The sequence below is a fragment of the Suncus etruscus genome, chromosome 4 (assembly GCF_024139225.1).
Source record: "Suncus etruscus isolate mSunEtr1 chromosome 4, mSunEtr1.pri.cur, whole genome shotgun sequence".
Taxonomy (NCBI): Eukaryota; Metazoa; Chordata; class Mammalia; order Eulipotyphla; family Soricidae; genus Suncus; species Suncus etruscus.
This window is the reverse complement of record NC_064851.1, coordinates 101686873-101704434: the sequence shown is the minus strand read 5'-3', so window position 1 is coordinate 101704434 and position 17562 is coordinate 101686873. Positions and strand designations below refer to the sequence as shown.

General features: G+C 35.1%; 1 protein-coding gene and 1 non-coding gene across 4 annotated transcripts in view; one reads left to right on the top strand and one right to left on the bottom strand.

Annotated features, from left to right (window-relative positions):
• Positions 1 to 17562, bottom strand: part of TMEM200A (transmembrane protein 200A) — a 112535-nt gene that overhangs the window by 29147 nt on the left and 65826 nt on the right. Inside the window, exon 2 of one of the 3 annotated variants that reach the window (XM_049771113.1) lies at positions 13688 to 13739. The exons of the other annotated variants lie outside the window; for them this stretch is intronic. The gene's annotated coding sequence lies outside the window, so the exon portion shown is untranslated. The remainder of the gene's footprint in view (positions 1 to 13687; positions 13740 to 17562) is intronic. 3 annotated transcript variants of the gene reach the window in all.
• Positions 10813 to 10918, top strand: LOC126007482 (U6 spliceosomal RNA). Its single transcript, XR_007495048.1, has one exon. It is a non-coding gene; the product is annotated as a U6 spliceosomal RNA (small nuclear RNA).

The following is a 17562-nucleotide window of genomic DNA, read 5'->3' as shown; positions in this document are numbered from 1 at the left end:
TTAACAGGAGATGGGCAAAGATGTGCTAGCCTCAGTGTTTTTTGAACAGACAAGGTAACATATACTTATTAATAACAGCCTTGTTAGCTTGGGAAGATTTTAAGAAGTGAGGCCTAGTTTCTGATAAGGTACCAGGCAGCTTTTGCTCTTCTCAGGCTGGAACTAAATTTTTATCTTGCAGCTGCATTCATATCTTTTCTCTTTAGTTCAAGGACTTAACAGCAAAAACTACTTGCAGCCTTTTAAGTAAAAGACTGGGTTAATGGCAGAGAAAACAGCAAAGATGGCCTCAAACTGGTCACAGTCCCCAACACCTTACCATGGCAATCAAAATCTTTCTGATGTTAAAATAATCCAGTCATCACAAATTCCTAAGTAAGAATAAAATGATAAGAAAAAAAGAGCTAATCAACTCACAATGGGCATGACTAAGAAATACATCTTAGGCCTATTCCAACTTGTATACGCAGTATTATTCCTGTATTGCTAAGTCTGCCTGAGGGTAAAAAATAGTTTACCAAATACAGAGCTGTATTATAATTGCATAAAAGGTATCTATTTTAATGACTGGTTCTCTGACCAGGAAAAAAAGGAAAGCTGATTCTTCAAAGATTGTCTTTCGTTTCTGCAATTAACTTTGCCAAACTGGTAATGTAATAATGTCTTATAGCTGATAATTGTTCAGAAATTGCCCCAAAATAAGAGATAAATTGTACTGCTCACTGTAATTCAGTGTTACTGAGAGAACTTTCCAAACCTTAGCTTTTCTGATCACTAAAGCACATGATGTTATCATAGTATTCAACTGTCTTACTATCTTTATAGCTCTCGTGAAAACATACAACTTTTGATCCTAATTGTTCTAACCTTGAAGTAAAAATTTAAGATTTGTCATCAAGTTTTCATTGAGATGTGAGAATACTTAATCTTACTCTTCATAGGTTTTTCTGAGGTAGGCTGAGTTTAAAGGATTTAACTGATAAAATCAATAGAATAATAACCAGTAAATAACAGAACTTCAGTTCTGGAACATGTTATGGCTTATCTAGTGACTTATCAATATGCTATGGATTAACTAAAAGAATTGTTAGAATTAATAAACAAATTAATTAATGTAGAACATCAAAATAATATCAGGTATATTTCATTATATAATTAGTAACTGTCAGAAATTAATAAATTACTCTCATTTGATTACATTAAAATTGATTAAGAATATGAAAGATCAGTTTAAGAAATTAAATAATATGCAAATAGGAAGACAGCCTATGTTCATTTATTGGAAAAATAATAGTTTAAATGCTTTGATTACCAAAATAATCTGTAGATTCAATTCAATTTCAACCAAAATTTCAATGCTATTTTCATAGCAATAGACAAATATCAAATAAAATAATAAATTTGTCACTTCATGAATGGAACTAGAGGGTATCAAGTTGAATAAAGTCAGGTAGAAGGAAAATGATAGGTACAGAATGATATTTCTCATATATGGAATACACAGTAAGGGAAGAAAAAATATCCAAAGCAACAGAGTTATAGAATTGGTACTCAGTACTTAGTTTTCATTTGATGGGTGGAGTTGATAAACAGGTGTGGTCCTTGGGGCCTTGATGGATGGAAGTGGGTAGTCTGGCAGTGGATGTGGTATTGGAATAATGTATAAATAAACTATCATTAAAATATTGTAAATCACAATATTCCATTAAAAATCATGTTTAAAAGCCAAGGTTCTTCATAATCTTTTGTCAATCTTTTGTTTCTTGTAATGGTGTTTCCTAATCACCTGGCAGACAGAACGCCTCAGAATAACTATTTCAATAATTCTTGAGGCAGAGCTTTGGAGACACTGCTCCAGATATAGGAAAGAATAGCTCAAAATGGGGTGCCATCCCCCCATAATTAGTGGTTTCTAATCAGGCTTTACTAAGAGTTGGTCTTCCTCCCTTACAGAAATCTCTAGTTAAAGGAGAGATTACTTTTCAATATTGTATTGCTCCTGAGGCATGCCTAAACCCCAATGTTTAAGCTTATCTTCTTCCTGGAGCCTCTAGTTATGCTTCTGCTACATTCTGCCATCCTGCACTTATCCCAGTTCCTCTTATCTTATAAAGCACTGTTGAAATAGAATAAAGTGTATCTGGTCATCAGGCTAGAACTCATTCTCTCCTAGTAGAAGTAAAAAGTGAAGTTAACCCTTGCAGATGTGGCACAATCTCCAACAGCAACAGAGTAACATTGTCTCAATAATCTTGCAAGCTCCATGGGTACCACTTTCCATATATATCTATATCTATATCTGTATCTATCTATCTATATCTATATCTATACATACATGAATATATATATCCATGTATATAGCCATGGATATATATATATATTCATGTATATAGCCAGCTATGTCTCATATTTAACACAAATCATCAGCAGCAAGACAATCACTGTCAATTTTCATAATGATGCAGGCACTATCTACAGAAATTGCAAAGATCTGACCTCTCAGATCTTTTACGGTCTTCAAGCAATGCCCTGTCTTTCACCTGGAGTCTCTTCTACGCTTAGAGAAGTCTGTGGTTCTAATTTTGTACTCTAGTCCCCAATCCATGCTCTTGTTGTCTCTTGTCTCCATGTCTCATGTTGTAAAAGGCAAGGTGGTGGTTCAGGTTTTGCACAATCTATTCCTTATTCTGGATGTTCCAAATGACCATCTGATCCCTGACTCCAGCTGTCCAAGCAACTGTGGAACAGAATATGGAGGTCTAAGTTCTGGGCTCCTGAGCTCCTGGTACCTGAATAAATATGAGCCATATTTCTAGCTGGCTTAGATACTATGCATGGATAGCTGACCAGAGTCCAAGAGGCTGTAGTAAGTCAAGAAGATAGATGGGTAGTAATTATGCAAGAAGGTGAGAGACTAAGACTCAGGTTTGGGCGGAAACTAAAATTATATTTTTAATTCTCTGTTTTTTCAGGGACCTAAACTATTTTTTGCACTGATGTTTGATTACTTTCTCTTCGTTTTAATTTTAAATGTCTTAGTTACAATGAATTTTATTACAACTTTTATTTGGCAAGTAGTTAGAAGTACTATCTTTTTCATTGTTGCTTTCTTAATTAGCAAATTAAGTTTAACAAATATTCCATGGTAATTGCCACTAGAGATCTCTTCTTCAAGTTATAAAATAAATAATACCATAAAATAATGGAAATTAGTCCCCAAACTATTCTTCCATCAGTTATTATTTCACTTTAGTGGAGGAATCCAAAGGTTCTTCTCTTTGAAAAAGGAATAGAATTATAACATTCTAGTCATATTTTGTGCAAAACCTTTAAGGTTTCAAGAAAATTGTTGTTTCAGATACAGAAAGAATGCCAAAGTTCCTCGTACATGAAGAGTGAGAGGGTAAATTGCACAGGCTGAGACTAAAAAAACCCATAAAACTCTAGGATCAGGGTTGTGGCTAGTAATAGAATATTTGTCTTACATGTCTGAGACCTGAAGTTTAAATGCCAGCTACACAAAAGGAAAGAAGAGAAGAAAACAGAAGATAAAAGAAAAGACAAATTAATAGCAGAACTTAAGTGTATTTAAGCAGGTTTGTGATAAAAGCTAATATAAAAACATACTTTGACATTTGTGTGGATAATAGAAAGCAAGGTGTCAAAATGGAAATAAGCTGGTAAGAGGAGAAATGATTTGAACTAGGGTTGAGAGAAGATATGTCAAAGAAAAGAGCAAACTGCAGGCATATACTATTTATAGATCTCTGATTAGAATTGAGAAGAGGAATAAGTTTTATACTATGAAGCACAGTACTAGGAATCAAGAATTTAGGTAATGCATGTTACTGTGATAATAACTGGAGACGAAGACATTGTATAGGAATTAGCTATCAGGGCAGATAACCCAGAGAGCCTAATATACCTCTCAATTCTGATATCTCTCAGGCATCACAATAACATTTTAACACAACTGAAGTGCAATGGCTTGTAATGTGGTATTAGGGCTAACATCTAAGAAGCAATTACACATTCAGAATTAATGGGAAATGTAACATACAGGATATGGGGGAAAACAAACTTAAAAGACCATAGGAAGTAATACTGGTACTTAGTATTTGATTTTCATCTTGTATTACTTTGGACTCAAAATCCTCTGAGGATTATTTTAATACTAGGTTATTAATATTCATGTATATTTTGGAGAAAATTGGCTATAGACTTGCATTCAATGATCACCTTATAAGAATTCAAGTAAACATCTAGACATTTTGTTAAAATATGATGTCTCACATTAAAACACTAAAAATAAATTGACACTTTGGTGCCAGAGCCATGATGCAGTGGTACCTCATTTGCCTTACACACAGCTGACCCCAGGACAAACAGTGTTTCAATCCCCTGGCGTCCCATATGGTCCCCCAAGCCAGGAGCAATTTCTGAGTGCATAGACAGGAGTAACCCCTGAGCGTCACCAAATGTGGCCTAAAAAAAACTGACACATGAATTTTTTTATTTGTTTTCAGCCACACCCAGCAGCACTCAGGGTTTATTCCTGACTCTGCACTCAGAAATAACTCCTGGAAGGCTCAGGGACCATACGGTATGCTGGGAATTGAACCTGGGTCCATCCTGAGTAGGCCATATGCAAGACAAATACCCTATTTGTGCTATCTCTTCAGTCCCAGTATACATGAATATTTAAATAATTTATCTTCAATTATACATCTAGAATGTTGATGAAAATATATGATCATAGACTGGCAAATTATTCTTTAATTTCCAATTCAACATTTATAATGGAGGTTAAGGGAGGCTGTACAAATGGTAGAGCACATGCCTAACATGAGGAAGTCCTGGCTTCAATCCCAAGAACTGGTAGTTCTTAAGCATCAGCAGGCCTAGGAAACATATTGCACTGCCAGGCTCAACGGATCCATCCTTAATTCTAGGCTCAACATAAATGTTAAAAACCAATTGGTTTTTAAAGATAAATAAATAAAATAAAATTGTGTTTTATTTTCTTTTATGAGCAATAAATACAAAATTGTATTTTTTTTTTGTTTTTGGGCCACACCCAGTAACGCTCAGGGGTTACTCCTGGCTATGTGCTCAGAAGTTGCTCCTGGCTTGGGGGACCATATGGGACACCGGGGGATCGAACCGCGGTCCGTCCAAGGCTAGCGCAGGCAAGGCAGGCACCTTACCTTTAGCGCCACCGCCCGGCCCCCACAAAATTGTATTTTGTAGGAATGAGCAAGGCAAAATTCACATAGGTACCAAGACTAGACTGTTATTATTGTCAAGGTTTGATTAGCATGATGTCTTGAACAGGGGTCAGCCTCAACCTGTCTAAAACAATATCATAATCTGATTAAAACACAGTGATAAGTGGTAAGACATAGAATTTCAGAGCCCAAATGTAATAAGGAGAATTTCCACATGGGCTATGTCTCAGGACAGAATGTCAGAGTTTGAGTATGGAGAAATAGGAATCCTGTATAAAAAGGATAGAAGACTAAAGAGTCCATTTAGATATAAGTATTGTGAAGGAAGAATTGCTAGGGCAAAGTAGCCCCAAATGGGCTAGTAAAAGAATTCTGTATGTATTATGATTAAAAAGGAGTTTCCATGGTATGAAGTATGGACATTAGTGATGAGATCCAGTATAGCAACCCAAAAGTGCCTGTGATCAGCAGCAGCAATACCTTAGTATCACTGTGTACCTTTCTCATCCAGATCTTGGCTTCTAAATGCCATTCTACACTGTAAAATAAATCACCACAAACTCCAGATGAATGGATCTAAAGAATATAAACATTAAGAATTAATAAACCAAGCCAGTCAAGAGAGTGTATGGAGTCAATGGCTTCTTGCTTCATGGTCTCTTTATACTAAGCCAGACTGACCCTTCGTAATTAAATCAGTACCAATTCAACCAGATAGGGAAAGGTAGAGTGAGTACCAGCTGGACTTTTATAAAACAAAGGGCTAGGTGAAAGAAATGAGAAAATGGGGGAATACCTTTATTTTGGGTAAATAGCTGTGTGTCATCTAACAATCCAGTAAAAGAAATCATGGCTTTGGAGAAAAATAAAAAATTTCAGAGAGAGGTCAGAGAAGTGTAAGTGAATCTCAAAATAATTAAGACACCAAAACCAGGTAAAAAAAAGGCTTTACTGAAAAATGAAGATATTCCAAATGATTATAGAAGCCAGCATAAATGAACTCCCACTGAATTCATTTTAAAATATAAAAATCAATGTAAGATAATAGTAACAGATTATAATTCTTTAATATAATGATTTCTTAGGAATATGAACTACATATACAAAATAACATTTAAGAATATCGACATAAATTTAACATTTCTTCTAAAATAGTAATTAAAAAATGAGACTAGCAGGAAATTATAGAGTGCCACACATGACTTAATACAGTAATCCAAGTGAACCTAAGTATTATGAAGTAATTTCCACATCTGCACTAACTGGCAAGATGAGAATTTTAAAATGTTATCATAGAGGATCCAAAGGGAAAACCTGTGGCATCAAAATGATCTTATACTAAACATACTAGAGTCCCTACAATATTTTACCTGTATATAAGCAGTGCTGTCTTCAATTTTAAGCATAATAAAATAACTAGTAATAACTCCCATCTTCTCTTTGAGAGAAGCTGGTACTATTGTTACAAAATTATATCTCTTATACACTTTCCCATAGCTCTAAAAGTAATTTTCAAAAGTGATTTACTTTCGAGTGCCTTTTCTCCCCATTCTAAGAAATTCTTTGTTCTCCCAGAAGTGCCTATCTAGACCTCCTCTTTACCTATGAAGATGATTTATAATTCTCAAATACTTAGACCCTCTTTAAGTTACATTCATTAACTCTTGCACACAAGTAATTAAATCTGTTTTACAATCTCTTGCTAAAATATCTTTGGTCAGTTTAATTCCTAGGTATCTAGAAGTGGACAAATGAAAACTTATTTTCATAACTCCAGCCACTACTTTTGCAATAACTGCAATATTCCTAGAATTACTGATATTTCAAGATTGTAAAAGCTAAAAAATGACTATAGAAACATTCCAGTTTGAAAGAGACTAAAGAGACATGACCAGTGATTCTAACATATCGTTTTTATTGGGTTCTTTCATTGTCAGAACCATTAATAAGTTAGGAGAAAAACTTAAGTGAGGGCTGAGGATTAGAAGGCAATAGTGTACAAGTGTTAAAACTTTGAATTTGGTGGTTTTGTTAGGAGTGATTAGAGATATTGTTGTAAGAAATGTATGCTATATGACAGAAAAATAGTATATGGGTCAGGAGCACATGTGTAAGACCTAAATTCAAGGTCTAGCTGTACATGATTACCTACACACACACACACACACACACACACACACACACACACACACACACACAAAATACAGCTATTCATCTGTAAACCACTAAAATATAAAGTTAAGGACGCATAAATTATTAGATAAATGGATTACAAGGAGTATTAGCTTGCTAAAAAATAACAAAGCAGACAATAATATCAAATCATAACATCCACAAATTTTTAAGAACAATGGTGAAACAAAGAAATTCACTTGCTTTGGCAGACAGGGACTCTTGTCCCAGTAAATCAATGAGCTCAAATAAAAACTCCAGCCTCATAAATGAGGAAGTTAAATAAATGCTCCATGCAGTAGATATTGAAATAAAGCAATTACTGGAAGAAAATTTCAACCAACTCAAAGATAAAATTGCTCTAGGGTGTAAAATGTAAATGAAATTTAAGGAGTTTAAAAATACAGTAACAAGCCATAGCAATAGAATTCAACATACATAGAATTGTATCAGTGAGATGGAAGACAAAATACAGGGATCACAAATAATGAGATGACAAGAGAAAAGAGAAGTAAATGAATTGAAAAGAATGTAAGATTTATGATAGATAGCAAGATAAATACTCTTTGAATCATAGAAATTATATATAGGACAGAAAAAAAAACAGGGAAGAACAGCTGAGAGAAGAAATAATAACCAAGAACTTTCCATATCTCTGGTGATAGGGTCCTCCCTACACAGATTCAAGAGCCTCAAAGAGTACCAAACAAATAGACTCAAGCAAAACAAGGTCAAGACACATAGTAAACAAAATCGTAAAATCAAAAGATAAAGACTGCTTAAAACAGCAAAAAAAAAAAAAAAAAAAGAAAAAGAAAGAAGTAAAAAATGCAGAAACAAGGAAATAACCTAATAATTGCAACAGACCTTCTATATGGTATCTTATAAGCAAGGAAAGAGTGGAATGATATATTAAAAGAACTGAATAATAAATTTTCATTCTAGATTTTGCTACCCTGTAAAAATATCACTTAGACTTGATTTCAAACAAGAGGTAGAAGCATTTTCAATAAGCAAACCAATCCTGTAAGAATTACTGGGAAAATTGCCTATAAAAGAAGACTCTTGCACAAACCACTTGATTTCAGACATACACTAAAAAGGCAACACAAATATTTATAACATTAATCTCTCTCAATATCAATAGACCAAACTCCCCATTAAAAAAAACAAAGGGGCCGGTGAGGTGGCACTAGAGGTAAGGTGTCTGCCTTGCAAGCGCTAGTCAAGGAAGGACCATGGTTCGATCCCCCAGCGTCCCATATGGTCCCCCCAAGCCAGGGGCAATTTCTGAGTACTTAGCCAGGAGTAACCCCTGAGCATCAAACGGGTGTAGCCGGAAAAAACAAAACAAAACAAAATGAAAAAAAGAAACGAAGTAGCTGGATGGATGGGGGGGGGGGGAATAAAAAAGTCCATCCAACTAATACCTACAGGAAACACACCCATACTCATAGGACAAATACAGATCAATTTGAAAGACTAGAAAACATATATGCCAATAGAAGACAAAAAAATGAAACTAAAACAAAGAAAGCTGAGACAACCATACTTATATCAGAACAAATAGCATTCAGTATAAAGAAAGTAACTAAAGATAGATTGACACTACTATTATATATAGTTATATATATTATATATATTATATATTATATATATTATATATTATAAGGGAACAATAGTTCAAGAAATACCAGCAACAGAATTTTACACCAAATGAAGGCTCATTAAGACTTGTGTTTCTACTCATGAACCTAAAAAAGCACATTGACAGAAACACAATTGCAATGGGAGATATCAACATCCACTTTTGTCGCTTGTCCTACCAGTAAGACGGAATACCAATAATGAATCAAAAGCCCTCAATGAGGAGCTTTAAGAATTTGTATTGTTGGACATATAAAGGTCTCTTCATGTCCCTCTCTAAATGTATACCTGCTTCTCTAGTGCATATGGAATCTTCTTCAGGATAGATCACATATTAAGGCATAGCTCAAACATGCACAAATTTACAAATATAGAAATTATACAAAGTAGCTTTTCCAATCATACTGCCATGAAAGTAAAAATTAACCGGGGGAGTGGGGAGTTACCCAGATGAGGAAAACTTTGAACACTTGGAGGCTCAATTACTAAACAGCTGGATCAAGAAAAAAATAAAAGATTCCTTGAAACTGATGAATGAAGAAATAAGCGATCAGGATATAAGGGAAACATAAAAAGAACTGTACCAAAGGGGAATCTAAAACTATGCAGGCCTACATTAAAAATAAAAAGAAGAAAAAGCTCAAATTAACAACCTAAACACTCATCTCAAAAATATGAAAAAAAAAAAAAAAGATAGCATGGAGGTAAGGCGTTTGCCTTTCATGCAGGAGGTCATCGGTTTGAATCCCGGCATCCCATATGGTCCCCTGTGCCTGCCAGGAGCAATTTCTGAGCCTGGAGCCAGGAATAACCCCTGAGCACTGCCGGGTGTGACCCAAAAACCAAAAAAAAAAAACAAAAAACAGTAAATGAACTAAAAAAAATAGTAGTAGGAAAACAGTACAAACAAGAGCAGAAACAACATAGAAACCAGAAAAGCAAATCAAGGAATCAATAAAAGCAGGAGTTGATACTTCAAAAAGAATGGACATGCTAGATAAAACCTTAGCCAGACTCCTGAAGGAAAAAAGGAAATTGTTGCAAATTAATAAGATCAGAATTAAAGGAAATAAATGATAATGGATTCTTCAGAAATTCATAAATATAACGAGAGGTTACTATAAACAACTATTCTCTTAAATTAGAGAATTTAGAAAAATCGTTGGATATAATTTTCCAAAGCTGAAGAAGGAGGATTAGGGAGCCTAAACAGAACCATATCAAGTAAGGAAATTGAAAGAGTAACTAAGAATCTCCCCTACTGAAAAACAAAAGTTCTAGTCCATATGGGTAATATCAAGTTTTCAGAGAATATTTATTGCTTTGACTCCATAGCTCTTCAAAAATATCAGACACATAAATCCTTCTTAACACCTTCTATAAAGTTAACATTACTGGGCAGAAGAGATAGCACAGCGGTAGGGTGTTTGCCTTGCACTCAGCTGACCCAGGACTGATGATAGTTCAAATTTCTGCACCTCATATGGTCCTCCAAGCCAGCCATTTCTGAGCACAGAGCCAGAAGTAATCCCTGAGTGCTGCAGATTGTGACCAAAAAAAATGCTAATATTACACAAATATTCAAAGTAGACAGAGATCTTCTAAAAAGAAAATTGCAGACCGATCTCCTTGATAAAAATCTATGCAAAAATCTTAATAAAACCTGAGCTAACTGAAAATATCAATTTATCAAAATATAAAATCCTATACAGTGGGATTCATCCCAGGAATGCAAGGATGGTTCATGATAGACAAATCAACTAAAATGCTCGCTTCGGCAGCACATATACTAAAATTGGAACAATACAGAGAAGATTAGTGTGGCCCCTGTGCAAGGATGACATGCAATTCTTGAAGCGTTCCATATTTAAAAAAGTAATAATACTACAAATTAGAACAAGGAAAAATATCATATTAGTCAAGTCAGTCAATTTAACATTCATGATAGAAACTCTCAAAAAATAGTTGTAGAAGAAATCTTCAAGATAATAAATAATAGCTATCTGTAATAGGTCCACAGACAGTAACATTCCTAATGATGAAAAACTGAAATTATCTCTTCTGTGATCAGGCACAAGGCAAAGATGTCCACTATCTCCCCTTTTATTCAATGAAGTTTCAGAAGTCTTGGCTACAACAATAAGGCAAGAAAAACAAATCAAAGGGATTGAAATTAGAAAAGAAGTCATCACTATTAGCAGATGACATGATAATATACACAGAATACCATAAAGAGTCTACAAAAAGTTCTTAGAAATAATACACTACTGCTCAAAAGTCAATGCACAAAAATTGGTCACACTTCTATATATAAAGAAATTAATCAGATGATGAAACAATAAGGGAGTCTATCTCATTTAAATTAGTATCCAAAAATATCAAGTATCTAGGAATCAAATCAACAAAAGATGTGAATGGTCTATACTACCATAACTTCAAATCAATTAAGAAAGTGATAGAAGACCTTAGAAAATAAAAAAATATTCCAGTCAATCTATGACATCAAATATTGTTTTTAATAATATATTTATTTAAGCAGCATGATAAAAAATGTTTGTAGTTTAGTTTCAGTTATGGAAAAGAACAACCCCCTTCACCAGTGTAACCTTCCCACCACCACTGTCCCCCATTCCCTTCCTCACCCTCCCCACCTGCTTGTATTTGAGACAGGCATTTTATTTCTCTAACTCATTACCATTGTCATGATAGTTGTCAGTGTAATTATTTCTCTTACTGCACTCATTACTCTGTGGTAGCTTCATATCATGGGCTGGTCCTTCCAGCCCTCATCTCTATTGTCTCTGGATATTATTTTATTTTCTTTAAATCCTACAGATGAGTGAGACTAACTCTGTGTCTCTCTCTTCCTCTAACCTATTTCATTCAGTGTAATAGTTTCCATGTACATCCAGTACAGAACAATTTCATGACTTCATTTTGTTCTAATGGCTGCATAGTATTCCAATGTGTATATGTACCACAGTTTCTTTAGCCATTCATCTGTTGTCAGGCATCTGGGTTGTTTCCAGATTCTGTCTATAGTAAGTATAGGTGTGCAGATGGCATTTTTATATTTTGTTTTTGTGTTCTTAGGGTATATCCCTGGGAGTGGTATAACTGGATCATTTGGGAGCTCAATTTCTAAAGCATTGTACAGATTTAATGCAATGTCTCTAAGGATACCCATGACATTCTTTAAAGAAATGGATCAAACACTCCTGAAATTAATTTGGAACAATAAACACCCACAAATAGCTAAAACAACCCTAAGGAAAAAGAAAATGGGAAGCTTCACTTTTCCCAATTTTAAATTGTACTACAAAGCAACAGTCATTAAAGCTGCAAAATATTGCATAAAAACAGACCCTCAGAACAATGGAATAAATTTGAGTATTCAGATAATGTTCCCCAGGCATACAATCAATTAATCTTTGATAAAGGGCAAGCAAAGCAAAATGGGGCAAGGAAAGCCTCTTCAACAAGTGGTTTTAGGACAACTGGTCAGCCACATGCAAAAAAAAGTGAACTTGGGCCTCTATATAACACCTTGCACAAAGGCCAAATCCAAACAGATTAAAGACCTTGATAACAGATGCAGAACCATAAGGTATATAGAAGAACACATAGGTAAAACATTCCATGATATCTTCAATGGCATCTTCAAGGAGGAAACATCATTTTCCAAATGAGTGGAAGCACAAATGGGACTAAATTAAGCTAAAAAGATTTTTCACTTCCAAGGAGATAGTGACTAGGGTACAAAAGGCACCCACAGAATGGGAGAGACTATTTACCCAATACCCATCGGATAAGGGGCTAATATCTAAGATATACAAAGTACTGACTTAACTTAAAATAAAAAATTTTCTAACCCCATCAAAAAATGAGAAGAAATGAACAGACACTTCCTCAAAGAAGAAATATAAATGGACAAAAGGCACATGAATAAAATGCTCCAAAACCACTAATCAGGGAGATGCATATCAAAACAACAATGAGGTACCATCTCATGCCACAGAGACTGGACTACATTACAAAAAACAAGAACAAGGGCCAGAATGAAGGGCCTTTGCCTTGTACATGGCTGCCCAGGATGAACCTGGGTTTGATCCCTGTCGTCCCATATGGTCCCCCAAGCCAGGAGAAACTTCTTAGCGAATTACCAGGAGAAATCCCTGAGCATCAGTGTGTGTGGCCCCCAAACCAAAAATAAACAAACAAAAACTAAAAACAACCAGTGCTGTTGTGGTGTGGTGGGAATGCCATCTAATCTAAAACAATATCAAGGGGTTGGAGTGATGGCACAAGTCGTTAGTTGTCTGCCTTGCCTGCGACAGACCGCTGTTCCATCCCCTGAGTCTTATATGGTTCCCCAAGCCAGGAGCAATTATTAATATATAATAATAATTTTTATTTTGACCAAAGTGGATTACATATCTTTCACAGTAATATTTTAGGTGTATAGTGACATTGAACCAGGAGCGCTTTTTGAGCACATAGCCAGGAGTAATCCCTGAGCATCACTGGGTGTGGCCCAAAATAAACCAAAAACAAATAAATAAATAAATAAAAAATAAAAGAAAACAATATGGAGGGTCCTCAAAAAACAGAATCAAATATTGGTAAAATAGCTATCTTACCTTTGTTATTATGTAGATTCAATGCAATATCCCATTCAAATTATTCACTGACCTAGAAAAGGTAAGGTGCCTGCCTTGCCTGCGCTAACCTTGGACGGACCGCGGTTCGATCCCCCGGTGTCCCATATGGTCCCCCAAGCCAGGAGCAACTTCTGAGCACATAGCCAGGAGTAACCCCTGAGCGTTACTGGGTGTGGCCCAAAAACCAAAAAAAAAAAAAAAAAAAAAAAAAAAAGAAAAGTCAATAAAGAATTTGTATGTAATCAAAAGATATCACAAATAGCCAAACTCATACTGAAAATAAGAATTGAGAAGTTATCTCATTACCTAATTTAGAAACATATTAAAAGTTTTAGTAATAAGAGGCCAGAGCAATAACACACCAGTAAGGTGTTTGCCTTGCATGCAGCCAACACAGGACGGACCCCGTTCTAACCCCAGCATCCCATATGGTCTTCCAGCCTGCCAGGAGCAACTTCTGAGTACAGAATGAGGAGTAACCCCTGAGTGTCACCAGTTATGATCCACCCCCCAAAAATAAGCCAAACAAAAAAAAAAGTTAAAGTGATGAAAACTGCCTGGTACTAGAATAAATATAGGTTCTCTGATCATTGGGTCAAAATCAAATAGCCAAGTACAAAACTCATATATATGGAGACCTAATTTTCAGTAAAGAAGCTGAGAACATGAAATGGAGTAAGATAGCCTCTTCAACAAATGGTGCTAGGAAAACTGGTAACTATGTGTAAAAAAATATGGTGTGGATCCATATTTCACACTTTACACATGAGTCATTTCAAAGTGGTTTAAATACATTGAGATATGACCAAAAACTTTAAAATCAGTTGTGGAAAATACAGAAAGAACACTCCAAGATCTGGAGCTCAAAGGTATATTTAATAATCTAATACCTTGACAAAGTCAACTTAATCAAAGATAAACAAATGGGACTACATCAAATTAAGGAAACTCTGCATAGCAAAAGAAAAATAGGTTAAACGTAAAAGACAACTAACTGCATGAGGAAAATATTTGCATTCAACATATCAAATAATGGCTTGATATTTAGTATATATATATACATACATACATACATACATATATATATAAAGCAGTCCCAAAGGTAAACAATAACAATAAAAATTAAAAAAAATCCTATCAAAAATGGAAAGAAGAAATGAACATACACGTATTAGAGAAAGACAAGTAGATCATCTATAGCACACAGAAAAATACTCAGCATCACTTATTAGGGAAATTCAAATCAAGATACCGGTGAAATATCTTCTCAGACCAGTGAGAATGGCACAAACTAAAAATTGTAGGAACAATCTGTGCTAGTAGAGATGCAGTGAAAAAGGAACTCTCATCGACTACTGGTGGGAACATTGTCTAATTAAACTACTATTAAAAACAGTCTAAAGGATCCTCAGTAAACTTAGAATTGAGTTTCCCTATGATGAGTCATTCCACTTTTGGGTATCTATTCCTAGGACTTAAAAATAGTCATTCAAAAGGACATATGCATACCATTATTCATTGTTCCAGTAAGAACAATTGCTAAAACATGGAATCAAACTAGGTGTCCAATGACAGATGAATGGATATTGAAGATGTGGTATATATAAAAAAATGAAATATTACCTAGCTACAAGAAACAAAAAAAAAAACCATGCAATTTGCTGCAAACTAGAAGATATGTTGAGTGATGTTAGTCAAATGAAAAAGACAAATGCAGATGATCTCACTTACCTATAGTAAATAGAATAACTGAACAAGGACACATATTGTAATAAAGAGGATATGCCTAAATTATCCTTGATCCCAGAATTTGGGGAGGAGAAAGACAGAGAAGAAATAAAATCAGGAGGAGAGGAAGGAAATAGAAGGGAAAGGAGGTTGGGAATAGGGGCCAGGGCTGTGGTTGTACTGATGATGTGGGACATTAGTATATCTATATATCTAATTGAACAATTGAAGAGCTGACAGCAATTTAAATGAATTAAAAATCTATGGATTGATGAAATGTCAAATCCTTGTTTTTTTTTTTAAGAAATGCCTTTTAAATATTAATTAACTAGTTACAAATATGGGCATTTTTCTGCAAGATGTTGCAAAATTAAAAAAAAAAACAAGAATGGGAAAACAATACCATTATAAAATTGTCTCATGGTTATACAAAATCTGTTGGGTGAGAGGATTTTATATGATGTAATAATTTTGCAGTAGTTAGAAACTATGCAGAATAAGACATTTTCCTGTTCAGTGTGGCAAAACTTTGTTTAAACTAGCTAAATAATAATCAGTGAGCATGACAAGAATGATTTTTTCCCAAAGCTCAAGTGAAATCTTAATGAACTTATGTCTTAATTCTGATATGATTGAATTTAGGGGCATGACCTTTTTTTTTTTTTTTTTTTTTACTTAATTAAGAAAATGCTTTCAGTGTTGCTGTAGTGCTAGGAAACCACAGTGTATTGTAGTCTTATCTACTGTACAGAGGTTGCCAGTATTGAGCAGAAGTTTTGAAAAATCAATATAGCATCTCACAATGATATTTGAGCTTTGTTTCAAACCAGTAATTGTGTTGGAATGAGTGGATTGGGCACTAGAGTTAATCAATATCATTTACAAAGTATTTAAAAAAATTTTTTTTTGTTTTTGGGCCACACCCATTTGACGCTCAGGGGTTACTCCTGGCTATGTGCTCAGAAATAGCCCCTGGCTTGGGGGGACCATATAGGACACTGGGGGATGGAACCGCGGTCTGCCCTACGATAGCGCTTGCAAGGCAGACACCTTACCTCTAGCGCCACCTTTCCGGCCCCTATTTTTTAAATCTTAGTTACAGATTTTTTCATCTATTGCAGAGAACATGCTTTCCGAAACTGCTTGAAAATAACTTTCATAAATTCATTTCAAAGATCTATAAATCAATTATTTTTTAATAATTTTTATATTAAAGAACTGTTGAATGGTGAGTTGTGCATTCCACAATCCCCAGAGAGGAAGAGGGATTCTCATGCCCCCCTGTCTGAGTAGGACAAGAGACACAGGACTGACACAGAAAATAATCCACACACAAATAGGAAGGTATAGCAGGCCAAAAACTAACACCACAAGCCAGTCGCTCCACCATGTGGAACCATGAGCCAAGTGTCAGTCGATCCTCCAGGTCACCTGAGTAGCCTTTTTTGGGAAAAATAAAACCCACCCCCAAGGGGAGGGGGGGAAAGCCAGAAAAGGAGGCAATGGGGGAAACATCTTTTTAACACAAAAACCAAAGGAACCAATTGAAAGACATCTAAATAGAAGGCAACATGAGGACCAATCCAAAGACCAATAGAGTGGTCGGCAACATTTTTTTCAACTGAGCCAAATCTCCCCAAAACCACGATTGAAATTTATTTTGAGAGCCACACAGGGCATGCACTGACAGAGTTTAGGAGCAGAGACCTGACTCCTGGAGTGGCCGCCCAGCACACAGAAGAGCCAAATTAAAAGTGCAAAGAAACGCATGTGGCTCGCAAACTGCAAGTTGCCGACCACTGAGTCCTATACCAACAAAGAAACATGATTTGCAAAGTTATTGTTAGTTGAGTTTGAACAGATAATATTTCATCACCAGTTCCATAAACACTGCCAATGTCTCTCCACCAGTGTTTTCACACTTCAGCCTTCATGAAATTGCCTGCCTGTACCATCTTTGACAGGCACATTGCAAAGTTTTGAGAGTTCTTCATTACAAAGAACCATTCTTGGTTCTTTTTACATTTATGCAATATCTTGCAGAAAAGGCCCATATTCATAACTAGTTCATTAATATTTAAAATTAGTCACCATAAATTATGAAGTTATTCATGTTTGGGTTTCAG